General features: G+C 37.3%; 1 long non-coding RNA gene across 1 annotated transcript in view; it reads left to right on the top strand.

Moving 5' to 3' along the window:
• LOC140616824 (uncharacterized) overlaps positions 1 to 22,737 on the top strand; it is an 82,059-nt gene that overhangs the window by 32,173 nt on the left and 27,149 nt on the right. The gene's annotated exons all lie outside the window — the stretch shown is intronic.

The following is a 22,737-nucleotide window of genomic DNA, read 5'->3' on the forward strand; positions in this document are numbered from 1 at the left end:
AGTAAGTAAATCACCTGTAGCTTAATGCAAGTAGTTGGAAAACTATAAACATAATCTTTACACTTTATACTTGCAGGTAGTTGGAAAACTATAAACATAATCTTTACAGCATACCAACTTTTTAAAGAAATCACATAGCTTTAGCATCCATACCATGTATATACATTTAAAAATGTGTAGTTTATTAACTTCATAATTTATTCCAAAAATTCTATCAGTTCAAGTTCAGTTCTTACATTAAGCCAATAATTTTGAAGCTCCTCTTCTGCCCTCTGACTCCTTTGTATTTATAGAATGGAAGCACCAGGAAAGCCTGGCTTTTTTCTATGAAAAAGTCAGGTTCATATGCTAGTACACTGTGTGAAAAAATACATGTTCCACAGTAATATTGTTTGATTGGATTTTGTTTGTTTTACTGAAAGCAATACCTTTGTAACCATACATTCAGTATTATATATGCAGGTGAAATGAGTAATTCTGGGTTTGGAGAAATTTTCTTTAAAATTCCTTCTCAAAATATCCATGTCTTTTCTTTTGGAAATCCATGATTAAATAAACAGAATGTGTGACAGTTTGCAAGAGACTTCCATACCTATTGTACCTTACTGCATTGTAGGAAATATGAGCTTGAGTTAAAGAGTTCTTATATAAAAAAAAAAAAACCCTCATACAAATCAATAAGAAAACACAAAGACACCAATCAATAAGAAAGCTAAACATGTGAAAGGAAAACTAAAATGAGGAACTGCTGCCCAGCAGACTTATGAAAATACATTTCTAAGCATCCAAAGAAAGCAAGTTAAAGCAAAATATCAATATTCACCTTAACTAGTGTATTAGTTTCCTAGGGCTGCCTTCACAAATTACCACAAACTGGATGGCTTAAAACAACAGAAATGTATTCTCTCTCAGTTCTGGAGGCTAGAAATATGAAATGAGGGTGTTTTCAGGGCTAGCATTCTCTGGAGGCTCTAGGCAAGAATCTTTCCTTGCATCTTCCTCGCTTCTGGTGGTAGCCGGCAGTCCTTGCTGTTTCTTTTCTTTTTTTTTTTTTTTTCCTTGCTGTTTCTTGACTCACAATTGCACCTCTCCGACCCCTGCCTTCATCTTCCTATGGCATTCTTGCCTCTGCACGTGCATCTCTGTGCACACATTCCCTCTTCTAGATGCACATCAGTCATTGGACTAGGGCTCGCCCCAATCCATCATGACCTCATTGTAACTTGATGGCATCTGCAAAGACTCTATTTCCAAAGAAAGTCACATTCTGATGTTTCTGGTAGACATGAATGTGGTGTTGGGGGGTTGGGGGATGGACATTATTCAACTCAGTACAATTAACTAAGATTTTTCCTTAAGGGTACATCCAGTACTTGGAATCAACCAAGACTCGTCTCTATCGTACTACATGTGATCATCAGCAAGTTTAAAATATCCTCTGAACCTGACTTCTCACCATCATCTCTCTCTATCTGGATTAAGGCAGCAACCACCTACTTGATTTCCTGCCTCTGCCTTTACCCACCTCCTCCCACACATTTTTCTCTGTAGCGTGCCAGGGTGAGCCTTCAAAACGCCAATCATAGAATGTCACCTCTTCATTCAAAATCTGCCAGGAACTTCCCATCATGCTTAGAACAGAGTACAAAGTCCCTGTCAGATTGTAAGAGTCCTTACGTGCTCCAGACCCAGGGCCCCCCTCTGGTCACATTTGTTATTAACCCTCTTCTTGTTCATGCCCTCGGGTCACTCAGACCTTCACATAGGACACCTATGTTCCCACTTGCAGCCATTTGCACTTATTCTCTCTGTCTGCAAGAGTCTTCCTCAAAATCTTACCATGCTGGCTAGTTCACTGTATTCAGATCTCTGTTCAAATGTCACTTTCTCCACGAGTTCTTCCTTCCTTGATCACTTTTCCTGAATGGTACTTCTTTAAAAAGAAAAAAAAAAAAGACTTTATTTATTCATTCATGAGAGACACACAGAGAGAGGCAGAGACATAGGCAGAGGGGAGCCCATGGGAAGCCTGATGCTGGACTCGATCCCAGGACCCTAGGATCATGACCCGAGCCAAAGGCAGACACCCGGCCACTGAGCCACACAGGTGCCCCCAAATGGTACCCTTAAGCACTCTCTATTACCTTTCTCTGCTTTACTGTTCTTCATAACTGTTATCACTATCTGGTATTACCTAGCTGTGTGCATACGTGCATACATAAGAATGTCAGTGTTAAATATATATAATGTGTATATTATATATATTAGACCTACATAATATACATTATATCTAATTAATTGTATATGTCTGTGTGTTTCATTTTGTTCTCCTCACTCAAGTGAGCTCTCTGGAATACAAGCATAACTTTTTTTCTTCCTCTTTAGAAGCTTTAAACCCATGTAGGTAGGGCTGACCAAATACACCATGAAATAGACTTTCGGGTGGCCATCCTGTTATATTAGAGTGGTTAGAGAAGAGATGCCACAGAAATAAGATAGGAACCAGCTTCAGTGACACGTACCAAGTACTGAAACAGACATAGGCTCACAACCTAAATAAGGAATGAGGTACATGATTAATCTAGACAAGCATGCTGTAATCTCTCTAAATGTGGTGCTACAGGTAAACTGTATCAGAGAATAGCATTCAGAATAGAAGGTGAGGTAAAGTGTCCTATTCTTTTCCCTCTCGGTTGAAGGCAGCTGATCCTACAGGGTATGCCCCACCTGAACTGGTCACCCAGCTGCAGGAGAAGTTGTAACTGAGTCAGAGAACAGGGATCCTCTGACCCTGTGGTAGTAAACCTACCAGGTATGAACACAGCTCAGCCAAAAGCAGCACAGTAGAGCCACTTGAGCGAGATGCAGAAAATAAATGAGCGTGGTGTATCTTCAAGCCCTAATCTTAGAGCAAAAAGAACCGCCCAACATTAAATGTGCACCAAAGAATGTCAAGTTCTAAGTAATCAGAATTACTATCTCCTCATTTAGGCAGTGTTGTGGTCAAGTTGTGTCTCCCCCCAAAAATACCTTCAAGTCCCAACCCCTAGTTCCATGGAATGTGATCTTATTTAGCAAAAGGGTTTTTGCAGATGTAATCAATTTAAGATGAAATCACATTGGAATAGGGTAGGTCCTAATCCAATGACTAGCATCCCTATAAGAAGAGGGAAATCAGTCACAGAGAGGAACACCGGAGGGAAGAATGTTGTGCAAAGGTGGACGCAGAGGTGGGGGCTATGTACCTACAAGCCAAGTGTGCCAAGGTGTGCCAACAGCCACCAGAAGTGAGAAGGAGGCAAGGAAGGATTCTTCCCTGGAGCCTTCAGAAGGGAGCATGGTCCTACCATCATTCTTAATTCTAGCCTCCAGAACTGTGAGAGAATAACTTTCTGTTATTTTAAGCCCCTCAGTTTAGGTACTTTGTTTCAGCAGCCCTAAAAAATGCATAGAAGAAGGAATAAGTTGGGGAGAAAGTCAGAAGTGTTTCTTCCCTTCCGACTCTCCCTCAAATGGAAGAATGAGGCTTTTCCCCAATGGAATAAAAGAGGATAAAACATTTGAAAGTGAGAACTTTTGTGTTCCTCTCCTGCATTTATGCTCCTACTGTTTGATTTAAAAAAAAAATCTACAAAAGCCTTTCTGCTGTGTTTCCCTGGACCAATGAACTTGGGGAGTTCAGCGATGAGAGCCAGTGATCTCTGAAATTGGTCAGAATGAGATATTAATTATTTAACTCTGCAGACACAGTATGCTCTGGGCCAAAAATGTATTTTCTTTTCTATTTCCTATTTCAGAATATGCTCAATCACTATTTTCAATAAAACACTCACCAGAGTTGGGTGATGAACTGGAATAGCATCTTCAGCTCCAGTTTTAAAAATGAAACTCCTGCTCCCATTATTAACTTTTTAGAAATAAACAAAAGAAAGTAATTCCAAAATAAAGTCTCCTTCATTTTGCAAATTTAAGTTAAAGAGAATTAAATATTCTTTCCTTTCTAATTTCACTTTCTCCTCTGCCTCAGCATGAGATCTCTCTGCGTCCTTGGCCTGGGTGAACTTTTCTTGCAGCATTTAGCTCCTTCGATCCCTCAAGAGTTGATTTAATCCAACCATAAATTTTGTGTGTTCCACTGTGAAAGGACAACTCTCAATAGGTTTTGGATCTGGGTTCCTTCTGAGAAGTCATTCTAGTTTGTTCCCTGACATCTAGGCTTTTGCACAATTATTATTACTAGTATTAATACTAACAATAATAATATACTAATAGTTCATACTATAGAATACTATGTGCTCAGGTACTATTCTGAGGACTTTATAGGTTTTATCTCACTTATCTCTTGTACAATGTCCCTTTAAAAAGGATAATCCATGTGCTTTATTTCAAAACTAAATTTGACCAATGCCCTAGTCCCTAAGAAAATCACCAAGCCTTGGCAATTGTCCATATTCAGATATTCCCTTATGCACCCAAGTACATATGTTAGGGAGTTTTCTTAGTTTGGAACAGGTGGCTAGGAGGAGTCTAATTGTGAGGTCAAGTTTCTACCAATACCTCTACTGTTATTTGTAAGAAAACTTCTATAATCCAAAGCATGCAAACAATTACATTTTATAGTAGGTGTATTGTACAAGTGGCAAATAAGTCTGTTCATTTCTCAGTAAGTTAAAAATCTTAACAGCAGTTGTCTTCTGAAGTACCTTTTAGTTAGCAGTTCAATAATCCCATAAAAGGATAGCATAAACTAACGAAGCAGTTGTGGGAAGGTGCTCAGAAAAGTTCATACAACCTAGTTTTATCTAGAACCTATGATAAAATTGTGCTTTCCTTTCTATTTTTTAAATATTTTATTCATTTTTTTATTTATTCATTTTTGAGAGAGAGAAAGACAAAGCACAAACAGGAGGAGCAGCAGAGGGAGAGGAAGAAGCCTACTCCCCACTGAGCAGGGAAGCCAATGCAGGGCTCAATCCCAGGACCCCAAGATCATGAACTGAACCAAAAAGGCAGACACCTACTCAAGTAAGCCACCGAAGTACCCCTGTGCTTTTATTTCTAAATGAAAATTACATTTCTCTTTCATTAACAGTTGAGTTGGGTTTTTCCAAAACCAATTTTACCCAGAAAAAAAATGAGGAAGCAATTATATGATGATGTAAAAAAATAACTAGTATCATAAACTTTCAGAATTTGCCATCTGGGTTCTAGAATTTGATTTTTATTTCTCTTCTTCAATTCCTGATTCAATAAACCTCAATTTGTATAGAACTATTTATTACAACATGATAAATCAACCCAAAGCCTGGTAACTTAACACAATAAATGTTTATTATCCTTACATTATCTGTGGTGCAGGATGTGTGGGAACAGACGAGACGAGCTTGGGCTTGAGGTTGCTAATGAGGTTGCCATCAGAGCTGAGTGGGGAACTGACATCTGAAGGTTTGAAGGGGCTGGAGGTTCAATTTCCGAGGTGGCTCACTCACAAGGCCGCCAAGTTGTTGCTGGCTTTTGGCAGGAGACTTCAGCTTCTCCCCATATGAATTTATACACAGGCCTCCTGAGCGTCCTCATGACAGAGCAGGTGGCTAATTCCCCAGAGTAAATGACCAAAGAAAGAGAAAAGTCCCATCCACAATGTCTTTTATGACCTAGACTCAGAAGTCAGACATCATCTCTTCCAACACATTCTAGTTGTAAGAAACCAGTCACTAAGTCTGACATACACTCCAGGGGAAGGAGATTATGCTGCACTTTTAAAGGGAAGGATGTCAAAAATGTGAGGACGTTTTTAAGCCACTACAGTGTTATTTACTTCATTTATTATAAAGAAAAAAATTGTTAAGATTTTATTTATTTATTCATGAGAGAGAGGCAGAGACATAGGCAGAAGGAGAAGCAGGCTCCCTACAGGGAGCCCAATGTGGAACTGGATCTCAGGACCCCAGGATCACAAACTGAGTAGAGGCAGACATGCAACCACTGAGCCACCCAGGCATCCCTATTATAAAGAAAATTTAACATAAGCCTAATATTCTTTTAATAATTTACTTATTCTCAATACTTTTGTCAAATATTTCCCCAAATTTATTTAACAACCCTATATATATCTTTAAAAAAATCTCTCAAAATTTTATCTCTATCGTTTCTACTGGTTTTAGATTTTGTTTGTCTTTTTTCTAGCTCCCCTAGGTGTACAAGTAGGTTATTTGTTTGAGATTTTTCTTGCTTCTTGAGGTGGGCCTGTGTTGCTATAAACTTGCTTCTTAGAACAGCTCTGGGAACATCCAAAGGATTTTTAACTCTTATGTTTTCATTTTCATTTGTCAACATATAGCTTTTTATTTCCTCTTTGAAATCTTGGTTTGCCCACGTCAGTCAGTATCCATGACTCATTGTTTAGTACTAGCAGTTATTTATCCTCCATGTATTTGACTTCTTTCCAGATTTTTTTTTCTTATGGCTGATTTCATAGTGTCATAGTGTGTCTGAAAAGAAGCATGGTGTGACTTCAATCTTTTTCAATTTGTTGAGACTTGTTTTATAACCTAAACTGTGACCTATTCTGGGGAATGTTCTGTGTCCATCTGTAAAGAAGGTATATTCTGCTGTTTTGGGGATGGAGTGTTCTGAATATATCTGTTAGATCCATATGGTCCACATGTCATTGAAAGCCATTGTTTCTTTGTTGATTTTTCTGTCTGGATGATCTACCCATGGATGTAAATAAGTAGGGTGTTAATGTTCCCTACTATTATTGTATTACTATCAGCTTCTTCCTTTATGTTTATTAATGGTCATTTCCTGTATTTGGATGCACCCATGTTAGGTATATAAATATATGCAATTGTTTCATCTGTTTATTTGATGTTCCCCTTTATCATATATCCTGTCTTCTTTGTCTTATGTTATGCTGTTTTAAAGTCTATATTGTCTGATAAAAACATTTTTAAATAAACTCTATATCATCTGATATAAGTATTGCTACCCTGCTTCCTATTCACTTCATTTGCTTGATAAATTGTTCCATCCCTTCACTTTCAACCTCCATGTGTCTTTATATAGGCAGCATATGGATTTGCCTTGCTATTTTATCCAGTCACCCTTTATCTCTTTATTAGAGTGTTTAGTCCATTTACATTCAAAGTAATTACTGATAGGTATGTACTTATTGCCATTTTGTTATTGTTTTATGATTGTTTTTGTAGTTCTCTGTTCCTTTCTTCTCTTGATCTCTTCTCTTATGCTTTGATAGTCTTTTTTAGTGATATGACTAGATTCTTTTTTCCTTATTGTTTGCATATCTATTCAGGTTTTTGATTTGTGGTTACCATTAGGCTTATATATAATATCCCATGCATACAGCAGTCTATATTAAGTCACCTAATGGTCACCTAATTTTGAATCCATTCTAAAAGCACTAAATTGGGGAATCTGGGTGACTCAGTCAGTTAAGCATCTGTCTTTGGCTCAGGTCATGGTCTCAGGGTCCTGAGATTGAGCCCTGTGACAGGCTCCCTGCTCAGTGGGGAGTCTGCTTCTCCCACTCTCTCTGATCTTCCCCTCTCCCACTTGTGCTCTCTCTGTCTCTCTCTCTCTCCTTCTCTCAAAATAAATAAATACAATAATTTTTTAAAGATTTTATTGATTTATTCATGAGAGACACAGAGAGAGGCAGAGACATAGGCAGAGGGAGGAGAAGCAGGCTCCATGCAGGAGCCTGATGCAGGACTAGATCCTGGAATTCCAGGATCATGAGCTGAGCCAAAGGCAGATGCTCGACCACTTGAGCAACCCAGGTGTCCTAAACAAAATCTTTAAAAATAATAAAAGCACTAAATTTTTATTCCTCACATGTTTAATGTATATGATGTCATATTCTACATGCTTTTATTTTATTAATTCCTTGGCTACTTTTTATACATATAATTGATTTGACTGCTTTTGTGCTTTAACCTCCATGCTGGTTTCATACGTGATTAATCTACTACTTTCATTATGTTTCCATTTGCCTTTAAAATGTTGTCTTTCCTACTATTCTTACTCCTGTTTATGGCCTTTTATTTCCACTCAAAGGGCTCCCTTTAATGTTTTTTGTGAGGGTGGTTTAGCGATAATACTCTGACTTTTGTTTGTCTAGGGAACTCTTTATCTCTTTCTTTATTCTGAATGATAGCCTTGCTGGATAGTTTTCTTGGTTGCAGGTATTTTTCCTCTCAGCACTTTGAAAATACCATGCCACTCTCTTCTGGCCTCCAGAGTTGCTGCTGAAAAATCAACTGATAGCCTTCTGGAGTTTCCCTTGTATGCAACCATTTTCTTTTCTCTTGCTGCTTTAAAAACTCTGACTTTATCACTACTTTTTGCCATATTAATGATTATATCTCTTGTGTGGACCTCCTTGGGTTGATTTTGTTCAGGGTGCTCTGTGTATCTGCATCTGGATTTCTGTTTCCTTCCCCAGATTTGGGAAGTTTTCAGCTATTATTTCTTCAAATAATTATTCTGCCCCTTCTCTCTTTCTTCTCATTCTGGGAACCCTATGATGTGAATGTTATTACACTTGAGAATGTTTACTGAGTTCCCTAAACCTATTCTCATTATTTGTTTGTTTTCTTTTTGCTGCTCACCTTGGTTGCTTTATATCACTCAGTGTTCCAGCTTACTGATCTGTTTTTCTGTCTTATTCAATCAGCTATGATTCACTTAATGTATTTTTACTTTTAGATATTGAGTTCTTCATGTCTGATCAATTCCTTTTTATATTTTCTTTACCTTCATTGAAGGTCTCACTGAGATCCTCCACTCTTTTCTCAAGTCCTGTGAGTGTTCTTATGATGATTACTTTGGATTTTTTTATCAGACATATTGCTCATCTCTATTTCATTTAAACAATTTGCTGTGTTTTTTCCTGCTTTTTCTCCACATTTCATTTTCTCTAACTCTTTGTCTGTTTTTATGTATTAGGAAAGTCAGTTACCTCTCCAATTCTTGAAAGTAGTGGCCTCATGAAAAAGAGGTCCTGTAGTACCCTGTAGTGCAATGTCATCTGTTTACTAGAAACTGTCACTTCAGAGGTGTCTCCTATGTGTGTGGTGTTCACTCTGTGCCACACTTGCCTTCAGTTCAGTCATCTACAATGACTTTTTGCCCTGTTGTGGGGATTTGTTCCCTGTGCTATTAAGGGGCCAGATAAGGCTGTCTTGGGCTTGAGTTGGGGACAGACCAGATGTTTGTGGAACTGTGGTAGCTCCAAACTGCAGGGTAGTCTCCATCTGTTGTCACCTGAGGGGCTTTTTTAAGTGGGCAGGGCCTGCAGTCAGGCTAGATGTCTGCCGCCAGTTGATCTTTTTTGGTTGCAATTACCCTGAACTACTGAGCTTCCTCTTTGTGCTGCCCCTTGTGAACTTTTTGTTGGTGGGTGAGGTCAGAAGTGAGATCAGATGTATGCCTCCAGCCCATTGGTAGGACTGCAATGGAAGCTGTATCCTGTCCCCAAGAATCACTTTGGACTGGTGCTGGCCACTGTTGGATCTACTTTGGATGGACTCCTGCAAATTGGGTGGGTTGAATGGGGCTTTCTGCAGGAGAACAGGATGGGGTTAGGGGACAGGGCACATGGTGTTAGCAAAGAATGCACTGGTCTGTTTGCAAGATGAATCCTGGAGCCACCTTGGAGGGACTTTTGCTAGTGAAGCAAATTGGATGGCGCAATCCACAGAAGAGCACAGGGACTGGTTAGCAAGCAAGGTTGCAAGTGTTCTCACTGGTTCCTATAGGTGTCCCAGTATTGTGGATGGGAGGTGAGGGCAGTGCAGAAGAAATATGGTACCCACCTTCTTTCATCTTGAAGTAGTCTCCTAAAGATCCTTGCCACTCCAGCACAAATTATGAGATTAATAAATAAATCTCCTTCTTATATACCCCATGTACTTTCAAAATACTATTTCTATGCTATAACTCAGCTGGATTATTTGTTGTGCTGTATTTTCAAGGGCAGGGAATATCTCCTATTGCCCTAGGAGCTGAGCTTATTGATTTTTAAAGTTTCTGGTGTTACACCATACTAATCATAAAAACTTGCAAAGTTAAGTCCCTCTGGTTTTCAAAGACAAATGTTATGGGGACTCATATTCCCAGTGCTGGTCCCCTGTGTCTGAAGTGCCTGTTGTGGAGTCTGTTCCTCTCTCTTCTCTACATTTGTGGTGTCCCTCCCTTTTGTGGTTAGTCTCACAGGTTAGCTTGGTTCCTGACTGCATCCTTGCCCTTCCGACCATTTTCCATATGGCCTCTTCTCTATGATTAACTGTGGAGAGCCTGTTCTATCAAGTTTCAGGATCATTTTCTGAGTTAGTTATTGTGATGTGGGTGTTATTTACATGTTTTCAGGGGATGAAGCCAGCTTAAGATCTTCCTACTCTGCCATCTTCCCTGAAAGTTGACTTTCTCATGAAAATCTTAATTTCTTTGTCTCTCATTACCAACATTTTTCAATTTTGTTAAGAAAGCCATGCCATTTCCCTGGATGAAACACAAAGCAAAGTAACAGCATTGGAATTACTGGTTATAAATATGAACTAATTAATAACTTGAAGGAGCCTTAGTCAATTTCTCTTAAATTTCCAATGATAATGCAGAAAAGCAGATGAAAACTCATAATATTGCAATCTAAAAATGAGGGCCACTGTGTGCTGGAATTTTAAGCAAAGTTTCAGTGATAAAGCTGGTACCAAAGATTTGGTAAGATAAAGAATTGGTAGAAATGATTCAAACTTTGCCTCATGGCTAGACTTTATTTTATTTAAGAATGACAAAGAGAGTGAGAATTTTGGAGGGAAAAAGAGTCTAGAACGTGCTTTATACCTGCCTGTCATTGTGTAAGATCATCAGCCAAACTCTATGTCATAGTGCTGCTCTATAACACCATAGAGAGGAGTCAACTTCATCTCCTTCCCTATTTGTGTCCTATATGTACACAAAGGCAGAAACTCCCAGCATATAGGGGCAACTAAAGGTAGCTCTTTGATTTAAAGATATAGAGGGAAATATTTGGTGATAAAATTCTTCAAATACCCCACTAACTAAAAGCATCAACTAACCAGTGGGTTAAGTTTTGAAAACTGCCTCAGAAATCAATAGGAACATTTAGTGAAAGCCAGCAAGAACCTGGAAATGAGTTCAACCTAAGTATATCAGTCTGCATTTCAGCTAGAGATTTGGAAAGTTTATAGAGTGGGACCTTAGCCATTTATTCTTTGGTCTATTGACAAACACTGACTTAGGTCTAAATCTCTGTGATGGGAATTAGTAAAACACACACAAGAAATATTGCACCTCTGGGAGAGAAGGGAATGATTTTTACCGTAGAAGGGAAAGTGATAAGGAAATCCTATCATTTATGACAACATGAATAAACATTAAGGGCATTATGTTAAGTGTAATAAGTCAGACAGAGAAAGACAAGTACCATATGCTCTCACTTATACGTGGAATTTTAAAAAACAAAAACAAAAAAACAAAACACTCTTATAGATAGAGAGAATAGACTGGTGATTACCAGAGGCAGGAGTGGGGGAAATGTGTAAAGATGTACACCTGAAACATAGAATGGTATATGTCAATTATATCTCAATAAAAAATGAAAGGGTGATAACTAAAATGTTTAAAGGAAAAAGATCCTAAAAACTTAAGATTCTAGAGAAAATTTTAATAAGCCAATTATCAACAAAGGAGCCATGGCTTTTATGAAAAGAGAATCAGAGAAAAATAATAGAGAAACCAAAAGCAACACCACAAGATGAAAAAGTAATAAGACAAGAAGGAAGGGGAGGATGAACACAGTAAGATGAAAAGGAAAAATACCAAATTATGGGCTGAGTATAACCTCCCCAACATCATATGCTGGAGCCATAACCTCTAGTGTGGCTCTTTGTGCAAATGGAGCCTCTAAACAAGTCATTAAGAGTAACTGAGGTCATAAGTATGGAGCCTTGATCGATAGAATCAATATATTTATAAGAAGAAACCTCAGAGAACTAGCTCCCACTCTGTGCTTATACAGAAGAAAGACCATGTGAGGACCATGAGGAGGAGGCTACCAGCCGAAAGAGAGAGGCTTCTTCAGAAACCAGCTACACTGGGACCTTGACCTTGGACTTCCGCCTCCAGAACTGTGAGAAAATAAATTTCTGTTGTTTATGCCACTCAGTCTGTGGTTTTGCTATGGAAGCTTGAGCAGACTAACATGCTGAGATTAGAATGTTTCTGCAAGAAGCCCAAAATATAATGATGAAATTAAAACCTGCACTAAAGGTTGGAAGTAGCAAGATGTATACTGAAAAAAATATAATCCGCGTAGAGTGTGTTTCCCACATTTCGGTGTCTATGGAGGTCACCAAAGGTTCTGATTTAGGGGGTCTGAGGTCTGAGATTGTGCACCTTGAAGAAGCTCTACTGTGCCCCAACTGAATATCACATCTGGTGACACGTGGCTTTAGAGAACACGTGACAAGTACAGAAGATGCTAGACATGGCTGACAGTGAACATACAGATGCTCATGTTTCTAGAAGAAAGATCGGTACAAATGCAACAGCAGAATAATTAAATGCACAACTGAAGGAAATTTTGCTGAGGTTCAGAGGGAACTGAGAGTGCAGAGAAAAGGCACTACCATTTTATGTGAGAAATTCAATGAAACGCTCTGGTACCTCTTCCCCAAACTGAAAACAAAACAGAACAGAACAAAACAAGACTTAAAAAAAAAAAAAATAGAACTAACATAACCAAAAAGAAAAAAGAAGAGACATTTATATTTGTCATAAATTTGTTCATAATAGAGGAAAATGCAAATAATCTAAATGTCTAATAATACAATATTTTAAAACTGTGGTCTAAAAAAAATAAAATTGTGGCATGTTCATAGAATAGAAACTACGCTATAATTAAAGTTATATAGCAGAAAAACATATTAAAAATATTCACAATATGCTGTAAAATGAAAAAGAAAGGCTGCAAAACAACAAATGATTCCACTCCTATAAAAATATGTATCAATGAATATGTGAATATATTTCATTGAAAAAATTGAAAGGATATATGCTTGCTCCATAATGTGGGACTCCAAATGGTATTTATTTTCTTCTTTCTTGCTGGTATTTTTTTCTAGGGAGACTTATTTATTTATTTGACAGAGAGAGAGAGAGAGAGAACAAGAGAACACAAGCAGAGGTAGTGGCAAGCAGAGGGAGAGGGAGAGGCAGGCTTTTGCTGAGCAGAGAGCTGACACAGAGCTCCATCCCAGGATCATAACCTGAGCCAAAGGCAGATGCTTTACCAACTGAGCCACCCAGGCACCCTCGCTAGCATTTTCTAAATTCTCTATAGTGACAATAAGATAGGTCTATATAAAATGTCTAGAAAATATAAATCACCAGTGATTTTATCACTGGGCATTTTGTGTCCAATATCATATTTCGTATTTAACTATAAATACTTAACTAAATACTAGAACTAAATGGTTTTAAAAGTTAAATAGACATGAATGGTGTTCAGGGAACATTAGTTACTACTTATCTTCAGGAAATTTAGCAAGGCAACCAGGGACAGCATTATTATAACTTGAGTTCTTTTGTTTGAGGAGATAGCTATCTTGTCCTATTTCTGATTTTCTATCTTACAGAAATTTCAAACATTCAAAAAGAGAATAAATAAATTATATTGGAGATGGTTTTATGTCTTCTTAAAATTATTTTTCAAATCAAAATACACTTCAGTAAACTAAGAATAGATAATATTCTCAGTTCTACCGTAAATGTCAGGACTATTATGATATCTACTTTACTGAGCAACAGATTTTTTAAAGCAAAAATGAGGAAAAATGGGTGCTGTAACAGATGTATTTTAATGCACAAGTGACGTTAGAAACCTTTTTTTTTTTTTTTTTAGAAGGATAAAAAGGGCCCCATAGTATTTTGGAAACAGATTTTTTTTTAATGTTTTCCCTAAATGTAATTTAATCTTACTTTCTATAGGCATTTCCTAAATCTAACTAGATATTCTGAATCACAAATTACAAGGACTTTCCCACATATATCCAATCTGCAAGTCCAACATTCTATTAAACAAGTTAATAAGCTTATTTATAATAAGCCCTTAATATAATTTATATTAACTTCTATATCTAATTCTCAACCCATCTTTTAAAAGTAGCAATAAGAAAAGAAGACAAAAAAGGAGAATAAAGTCAATCACCTTTTCTCTTATTATTTTGGATATTAAAAATAAACATACTGCATTCAAGTTATTTTTTAAGTTCAATAAATCACTTCAGGCATTTTCTAAAATTGAAACAAGGCATTTGAATTCACTTCTGTTATTTCAGATACTTACAAATAATTACTTTTTGGAAATTAAAAACTGAAGTTATCTAGTGGTAACTGACTTCCTAACTATAATTCTCAGTTTTTCTCACACTATGGTAGATTCTTCAAAAGGACAGAAACACGGTCCTTTCATTGCCTTTAAGGACTTTATGAGTTTGTTCTATATCCATGTCTTGTGCTCTGATACTGGGCTTGGCCATATGACTAGCTTTGGGCAACAGGAGATTAGATGAGGTGACACAAGCAGACCTTTCTTTTTAATCATTTTAAATTAATTTACTTGTTTACTTATTTACTTATTTATTTATTGTTATTTGAGTATAGTTGACTCATAATGTTACATTAGTTTTATAGTAGTGATTTGGCAAGTTTATCATTATGCTATGTTTACTACTAGTACAGCCACCATCTATCCTGATACTTGCTATTTCAATATCGTTGGCTGCATTCCTTATGCTGATCTTGAAAAGTACCAGCACTTGCCTGAGCTTGCCCTGTTCCACTGCCGTGAGAATATGTGCCAGGCAACTTGCTAGAAAACGAGATATGTAAAGCACAGGATCTCCCGTTGTCACAGCAAAGTCCTACTAAATTGGGTAACAGCTTTGTTGACTCTCAGACATGAGAATGAGCCCAGATGAGATAATCAAAACCACCTAGCTGACCACCCACACCACATGAGCCAAAAATCATATATTGTTGAATGAACACTGCTCAGGTTTTGCGGTTGTTACTCATCACTTATTAGGGCAATATATAACTGATACAAAGGTAAGAGCATTGTGTTGACACTATTTTACAATAAAACAGTGAATTGAAGGTACTCAGAATATCCTGTAGAAGAAAGAATGATCATAGTGTCAGAGGTGATTGAGAAAAGAAACTTGAGCAAGAGTCAAGAAGAACGGATAGGTGTTCACCAAGATATTTAAATATTCCTGGAAATTCTCAGAAATACTGTGGTTGTGATGAGAGCTAAATTCCTTCAAATGTTACTTGGTTACACAAATTATTATATTTGTGTAAAGAGGGAGTGGAGCGCTTGGGTAGCTCAATCAGCTATGCACCTGACTCTTTTTTTTTTTTTTTTTTTTTTTTTTTTGCATCTGACTCTTGATTTCAGGGTGCTGGGATCAAGACCCACGTAGGGCTCTGCACTCAGCGGGGAGTCTGCTTGAGATTCTCCCTTTCCCTCTCCCTCTGCCCCTCCCCATGCTCTCTCTCTCTCAAATAAATAATCTTAAAAAAAATAAAAGAGGGCAATCTTAGAAGGCCAGACAACTTAGGTACCTCATTTTTTTAAAGATTTTTATTTATTTATTCATAAGAGACACACAAAAAGAGGCAGAGACATAGGCAAAGGGAAAAGCAGGCTCCCTCAAGGGAGCCTGATGCGGGACTTGATCCCAGGACCCTGGGATCAGGACGTGAGCCAAAGGCAGATGCCCAACTGCTGAGCCACTCAGGCATCCCTAGGTACCCATTTTATTAAAGTTTATTATTGTGAAGTTTCTGAATCCTTAATGTAAAAATGGAGGGAAAAAAGAATAGAAAGTAAAGATTGTGTTTTCTTTTTTCTGTAATTAATAAACTACCAAAGGACAAAGAAATTATTTATTTCATCTCCATAGTACCTAATTCTGTGATTTGTGCATAAGTTGGCGCCCAGTACATGGTGTGTTAAATTGAGTTGGACAATTATGAAATAATTACCTAGTAATTCCTTTAAGTTCTAGGAGAGAATTCTCACCCAATATTTTGCTAAAAGCTACATTCAAGTGTTTGAAATTGACACAGAAGTTTATATTTATTTGCATAGGGCTCTTTTTAAAAATGTAACCCATTTCATCTAATTTCAGGTAACTATAAATTTAGTATCATTGGCCCATGCTCCCTACATTAAAAGTACAAAGATTACCTGGGAGAAGTAAGTTGAGTATGAGAAATAAGGAGAATGAAGCTGTTTCTAACACCAGTGGTTCTAGCAGCAAAAGAACAAGGAAAAACCAGAAGATAAAATTGATTGATTGCTTATTTGCTCTCTTGCACCTATGGGCCCTAAGTTACCGAATATTTCTAAGCACTTTCCCTTGATTATTGGAATCTCCTACAAAATGAGGGAAAGGGGAGAAATAGAAAAAATATGTTCCGTGTCCCTCACTGGATTATAGTAAGAATTAACTGAGTTGGGGTATATGAAAGCCATACAGACATTACACAATGTGATACCCCATCATCCTCATTATTATGGTGACACTAGATTAGAGCACACTAAACCACTCTATGTACCATCATACTTATCTAACTCTAACTTGGTGATGTTAAATAATCAATTTCCTTCTTGTATTCTAGCTCCAGAGAACATAATTCCATACCTTCCTTTAACCTTGGCCAAGCTAAACATAGACACACCAAGAACTCCCTCAGTGGGGCCATGCCTTCAACCTATGAGCCAGAGACTGGACTGGCTAAATTGTGATGACCACTTTAAGTAATTTGGATTGTCTTATTTATTAGACTATGCACAATTTCCCTATTTAAGTTAATGTGATACTTTAAGGAAGTTATATATATAACAGAATACAATATATGCAATAAAATCAGTATGTAACCTATTCTGAAATTCAGTAAGCCCACCAGAAAGGGTCAGAATTAAAGCCCTGATATTTAGTAGAAATGAAAAGAAAACTCACCACACAATAGTCTTTCTCTGTGCAATTCCTAAAATAGAACCTTAGTAATATTAAAGAAACTGTAAGTGTGAATGTTTACCTACCAAGTACAATGTAGTGAGAAAAATACTAGATTTGAACCACAAGTTGTGTGCTCATATCCCAGACTTACTGCCAACTATAATGTGATCTTAAGCAAGTTATTGCATATCCCTTAAGTATCCATTTTCTCACATAAACAATGATGTTAGTAGCACCAAACTACAAAATTGCTGTAAAGATTAAATTTGGCAAGGCTTATTAAATAAGAGTAAAGCATACCATACTCATAGTTTCCCTTTTTTTTCTTTTCATCTTCCCTGAAATTTGGTTAAAGCAAATCCTATTTCAAAGGCCCAATACTGGGGGGCTTGGGTGGCTCAGTCGGTTAAGCATCTGCCTTTGGCTCAGGTCATGACTGCAAGGTCCTGGGATCAAGCCCCATGTTGGGCTCCCACCTAAGCGAAGAGTCTGTTCCTCTCTCTGCTCATGCTCATGCTCTCTCTCTCCCTCTCTCATATAAATAAATCAAATCTTTAAAAAAAAAAAAACTGACCAAAGACCCAATGCATGTGTTTCCCTTCCTTGAAGTTAAGGCCATTTCTGGTAAGAGTATGCCCATTCAACTGTGTAATATAAGTCCCATATTCTTGCTATCAATGGAGACCTTTGTAATTTATGTCATTTCTATCTTACCCATATATTCTCCAACTCCAGATCTCAGACTATGGCAAATATCTTCCATGTGCTCACTGCATGAGCACACTTTATTGCCCCCTTCACATCACCTAGTATGGCAGGAACCTATATTCTTGTAAAGTGGTTGTGTAGTAACCACATTATCAAGTATCTTCATTCCACTTCTATCTTAACACTCCAAACAACTAGTGGAGCGTTTCAGTTAACAACAATCTTCAACCGGAAAGAGAGGAAATAAAATACCAGGTTGCTGATTCACTTATTTTTTAAATGATTTACCTCTATTTTTATATTCACAAGGCTTGTACGTGAAAGGAGAACTGGAGTGCTCACAGCGGAGGCAGTGATTAGCATCAAAACATACCACATGCCAAGCGAGAGCTGTTGTTGCAGCTATCCCAAGTTATCTAGGTTATCACTGACAAATAGCTTTCCCCAGAACATGAGAAATCTACAGCCACCTGCTCTTTCTTGGCTGGTGGAGTGAAACAGACTTCATAGTCTACTGGCTCTGCTACACTGTGAATTATAGGTGAGCCAAAGCCACTCTGCCAGCCATTGAAAGAAAAATGACCTCGGTCAGCAGGAGGACTCTCCCTTGCCAAAAAAAAAAAAAAAAAAAAAAAGGAAAAGAGACTCGAGAAATCATTTAATCCAAGACCCTCACTGTACAGATCAGAATTCAGGTCAAGTGCTTTGTCGAAGTCCTAAGACAGTTATTTAATTGCAAAATAGTAGGACCCAAAACCTTTCTTTTTTTTTTTTTTTTTTGACCCAAAACCTTTATGCCTAAATTAAAGATTCTTCCAATAAGGCAGCATGACGTACTTTATGGTATTGAGACTGCTTTGATTTGTATTTTAATTCTCCAATTATGTATAAGCTACCAGTTAACCTCTAGCAACTTCAGTTTCCTCAATGCTAACTTACAGGGTCATTTTGAAGAGTACTGGAGACAATCTTCATAATATTTGTGTAATTGCACCTTACATAAATTAAGTACATGCTAGCAATTATTATTATTCAGTGGTCCAGAAAATTTAAACCTGTCAAATCACTGATCTCTTCAAAAGAAGGAAATATCTTACATTCAATGGAACTGCAAAGTCAAATGAACTTCCAAAAAATTTTTTTAAAGATTTTTATTTATTTATTCATGACACACATAGAGAGAGAGAGAGGCAGAGACACAGGCAGAGCAGGCAGAGGGAGAAGCAGGCTCCACGCAGGGAGCCCGATGCAGGACTCGATCCTGGGACTCCAGGATGGTGCCCTGGGCCAAAGGCAGGTGCCAAACCGCTGAGCCACCCAGGGATCCCCTGAACTTCCAAAATTTAAAGCTATTATTTAGTCCTTTTAAAATTCTCTTTCCTATCTTTGGAATGACTATCCTAAGCTTTCAGCAAATGCAACTGGCCTAGAACAGTAACCACATATAATATAGAGCGTAAGAAATAAAGGTTTTTATTTCCATCAAAAACTCTCATTTTAGCCTTTAAACCAGATTCTAGGTCTTTTATAGAAGAGGAAAGAAACAAACAAAAATTTATAAAGTACGAGGAACCCTGCCTAATTTGAGCCTTGAGCCATGGTTTAAACATTCTTTTAAAGAAAAGCCTCCATGATTAATTATCACTCATTACATTTTTTTTTCTTTAGGAGATCAACAATGAACCAGATAACATTTGGGAGAGTTTATTTTTGGTTAGCCTATTCACCTTAGCCAGACTAATCAAGGGTTGGGGATATGAAAAAGATTTCGGAAACTATTCTATCAAAGACTTGGATTTTCAAAAGGATCAAGGCAGGATTTTTTTTCCTCTCCTCAAAAATATCAAACAAGCAAAACAAAGAGAAAATACAGGGGTGATACAGGGAGTACCTAGATAGCTCCTTCCTTTAAGTAGATTCTTTGAAAAAAAAAGAATCATTTTGAATATTACTCAGGCCTGTCCATGCTTATTAGTGATATAATTATGAATTTTGAACACCTTCTTCTTCTACAATTGTCTTTTCTTTGGGGAGACCCATTCCTTCTCTAACCTCAAAGATCAGGAAATAAGCATATAATTTCAAGAGATCACAAATTGTCCTTTAGCTTGCCTCTCTGCTACCAGGTATGTGTTCTCAAATGATTTCCAAATGTCATTTTACCACATACATAAAAGCAGAAGCCATTGGAAGTGGCTTGTTGGTTTGCAACCATGGACATTCCCCAGAGAAAATCTGAAACTGGCCCCCATACACGGGGGGCAGAAAGAGTCTGAAAACAAAGACAGGCTACTCCAGACTGGTAGGTGGCAGTTTTAATAAGCAAGGAAACTTACATAAGGCTGATCTTCATGGCTTCAAAACAAGCAGATCTCCGCACCCGCTCACCCAAACCGTAGAAGTTTATATGGAGGCCTTACCTGGGCTCAGTCACATGTATACAGTCCAGAGGGTCTCAACAACACTTTGCTCTTTCACAATGGTGTTCTTCAAGTCGCTCCTACCTCAAGAACAATGAGCAGAATGTATATTTCAAGAACACAGGAGTTCCATTGCTGGAGTTCAGCTCAGAGGTCAATCAGCAGTCACATCGTCTAATGACCTCCTCCAACATGGCTGGATCAAGCAACTGGGGCATCTACCTAGAGCCTTCAGATATTTCATATTTCTGGATTACTTTCTCTGATGCCTATAAGGAGATGGCTATGGTATTCTCAGGCCAGCTTCATTACATAATTTGCTACTCCAAAAGTATCTCTTTCATTTTCTTATGGTAGGGTGGACCCTGAAAGACATAGTGGGTCTTTTTGTATGATTATTTATGTGTTTTGTTTTTGGTAATATCAGTGCAGAAGAGGAAAATGGTAATAATGAAGATCATATAATCTTAGAACTCATTAAGCCTGTTAAAATTTTCCCAGTTCAAAGGGGTAGTGGAAGGGGAGGTGGGCAGGGGGTTGAGGTGACTAGGTGATGGGCACTGAGGGAAGCACTTGGCAGTATGAGCACTGGGTGTTATGCTATATGTTGACAAATTGAACTCCAATTTAAAAAAAATTTTTTAAATTTCCCAGTTCATACTTCCTTCTCTTGCCTGTGTGATGAAATTGACATTTTTGTTGTTGTTTAAAATGATATAGTATTGAGAGAACTCTCAAAGCAAACTTCATTGGGACAATGGCATTGCCCTTCTCTCCAATCTGTCTTCATTAGTAGGATCAGGAAGCATTTTATAGCACTTATGCTTGCTTTTTGGGCTGTCACTTTTTTGTTTTGTTTTGTTTTGTTTTGTTTTGTTTTGTTTTGTTTTAGAAGGGGGAGATGGATAAAGGATGAGGGTGAGAGAGAGAATCTTAAACAGACTCCATGCCCAGCACAGAGCCTACTTGGGGCTCAATCTCATGACTCTGAAATCATGACTTGAGCCAAAATCAAGAGTCAGACACTTAACCAACTAAGCCACCCAGGCACCCCTGTTGCTCACTTTGTATAAAATTGCCACTATGTTCAACTGCAAATGTGGAATGATAAATCCTTTAAATGAGAATTGAAGCCCCCAGTAAGGCATGAATTTCTGTGGTGAACTTAGTAAAGACAATGATTGTGAATCTGACTCAAATAATGATGAGTTATAAAGTCAAAGGATATAGACAAATGGAGAAAAAAATGGATAGCAGATCAATACATTCTAGCACAAATATAGAAATGCCAATAATATGTACCTCATTTAACTCTTTTTTTTTTCTAAAGTATTGTGTAGTTGGTAAGGTTAGAGGAAGGCTGTCTGAGGAATCATCTAGCATAGCATGAATGAACTTTGAAGAATTATGCAAAGTGAAATAAATGAGTCACAAAAAGACAAATGCTATAAAATTCTACTTAAATGAAATGTCTAGAGTAATCAAATTCATAGAGACACAAAGTCTGGTGGTTGCCAGAGGCTGTTAAGAGGGGGGAAATGGAGTTGTTTAATGGGTACAGAAATTCAGTTTGGGAAGATGAACAAGTTCTGCAGTTGGTTGGTGATGATGGCAGTATAATAATGTGAATATACTTAATGTTTCAGAACTGTGTGCTTTTTTTTTTGAGAATTGTACATTTTAAAATGATAAATTATATGTCTCTTACCACAGTAAAAAAAAAATCAACTGCAGAAAGATGGCAAAGGAAGAGATTGATTAAAATAATCTGAAAAACTATATATATGTATGTGTGTATATATATATGTATGTGTGTGTGTATATATATATATATAACCAAATTTCCTTACCATAAAATCTGGGTTAGCCTTAAAATATGTAGAAAAAAATCTCAGCAAAAGAGTGCCCCCTTGTGGACCTCTAAGAGGTGGCAAAATACGTAATGAATAAGCCTGATGTCCCTCCTAAACTCTTGAATTATACGTTCTAGTTCTTTTTTTTTTTTTTTTTATACGTTCTAGTTCTTGTGTGTAACCCCACACTTACATTCCTTGAGGGCAGAAGAGCTCCAATATCTCCCTAAAGTTAACTCAAAATCAGAGACCAAAAGAAGGATATTGATATGTTTTGGAGAGATTCTTTCTCTCAATGTCTTTGTTAATAGTCAAAAAACAATTAAATTTCTTGAAAGTTTTAAAGGTTGGAGCTCAATGGCCCTTAGGCTAATTGCAATCTAAGATGTTTAAATTCATAGTGGGTTTCTGGAAGAAGCTTCTTTAGAATAAAAACATATTTTGAGTGTAGTTTTTTGTGTGGGGGGCATGTTTTTGAAGATTAACTTGATTTCATTCATTACTGCATTTACTTCTGTTTCTCAGCAGGAATGACTTTATTGTTGTTACTGAAACAACAAAATTAGATGTTAATTTTGTTGTTAATAAAAGGAATCTAATTTTGTTGTTAATAAAAAGGAATCTGGGGAAAATCACAAAATGGTATAATGTCCTTTCACAATACATATTTTTATTTAA

Source organism: Canis lupus, chromosome 25, assembly GCF_048164855.1.
Source record: "Canis lupus baileyi chromosome 25, mCanLup2.hap1, whole genome shotgun sequence".
Lineage (NCBI taxonomy): Eukaryota > Metazoa > Chordata > Mammalia > Carnivora > Canidae > Canis > Canis lupus.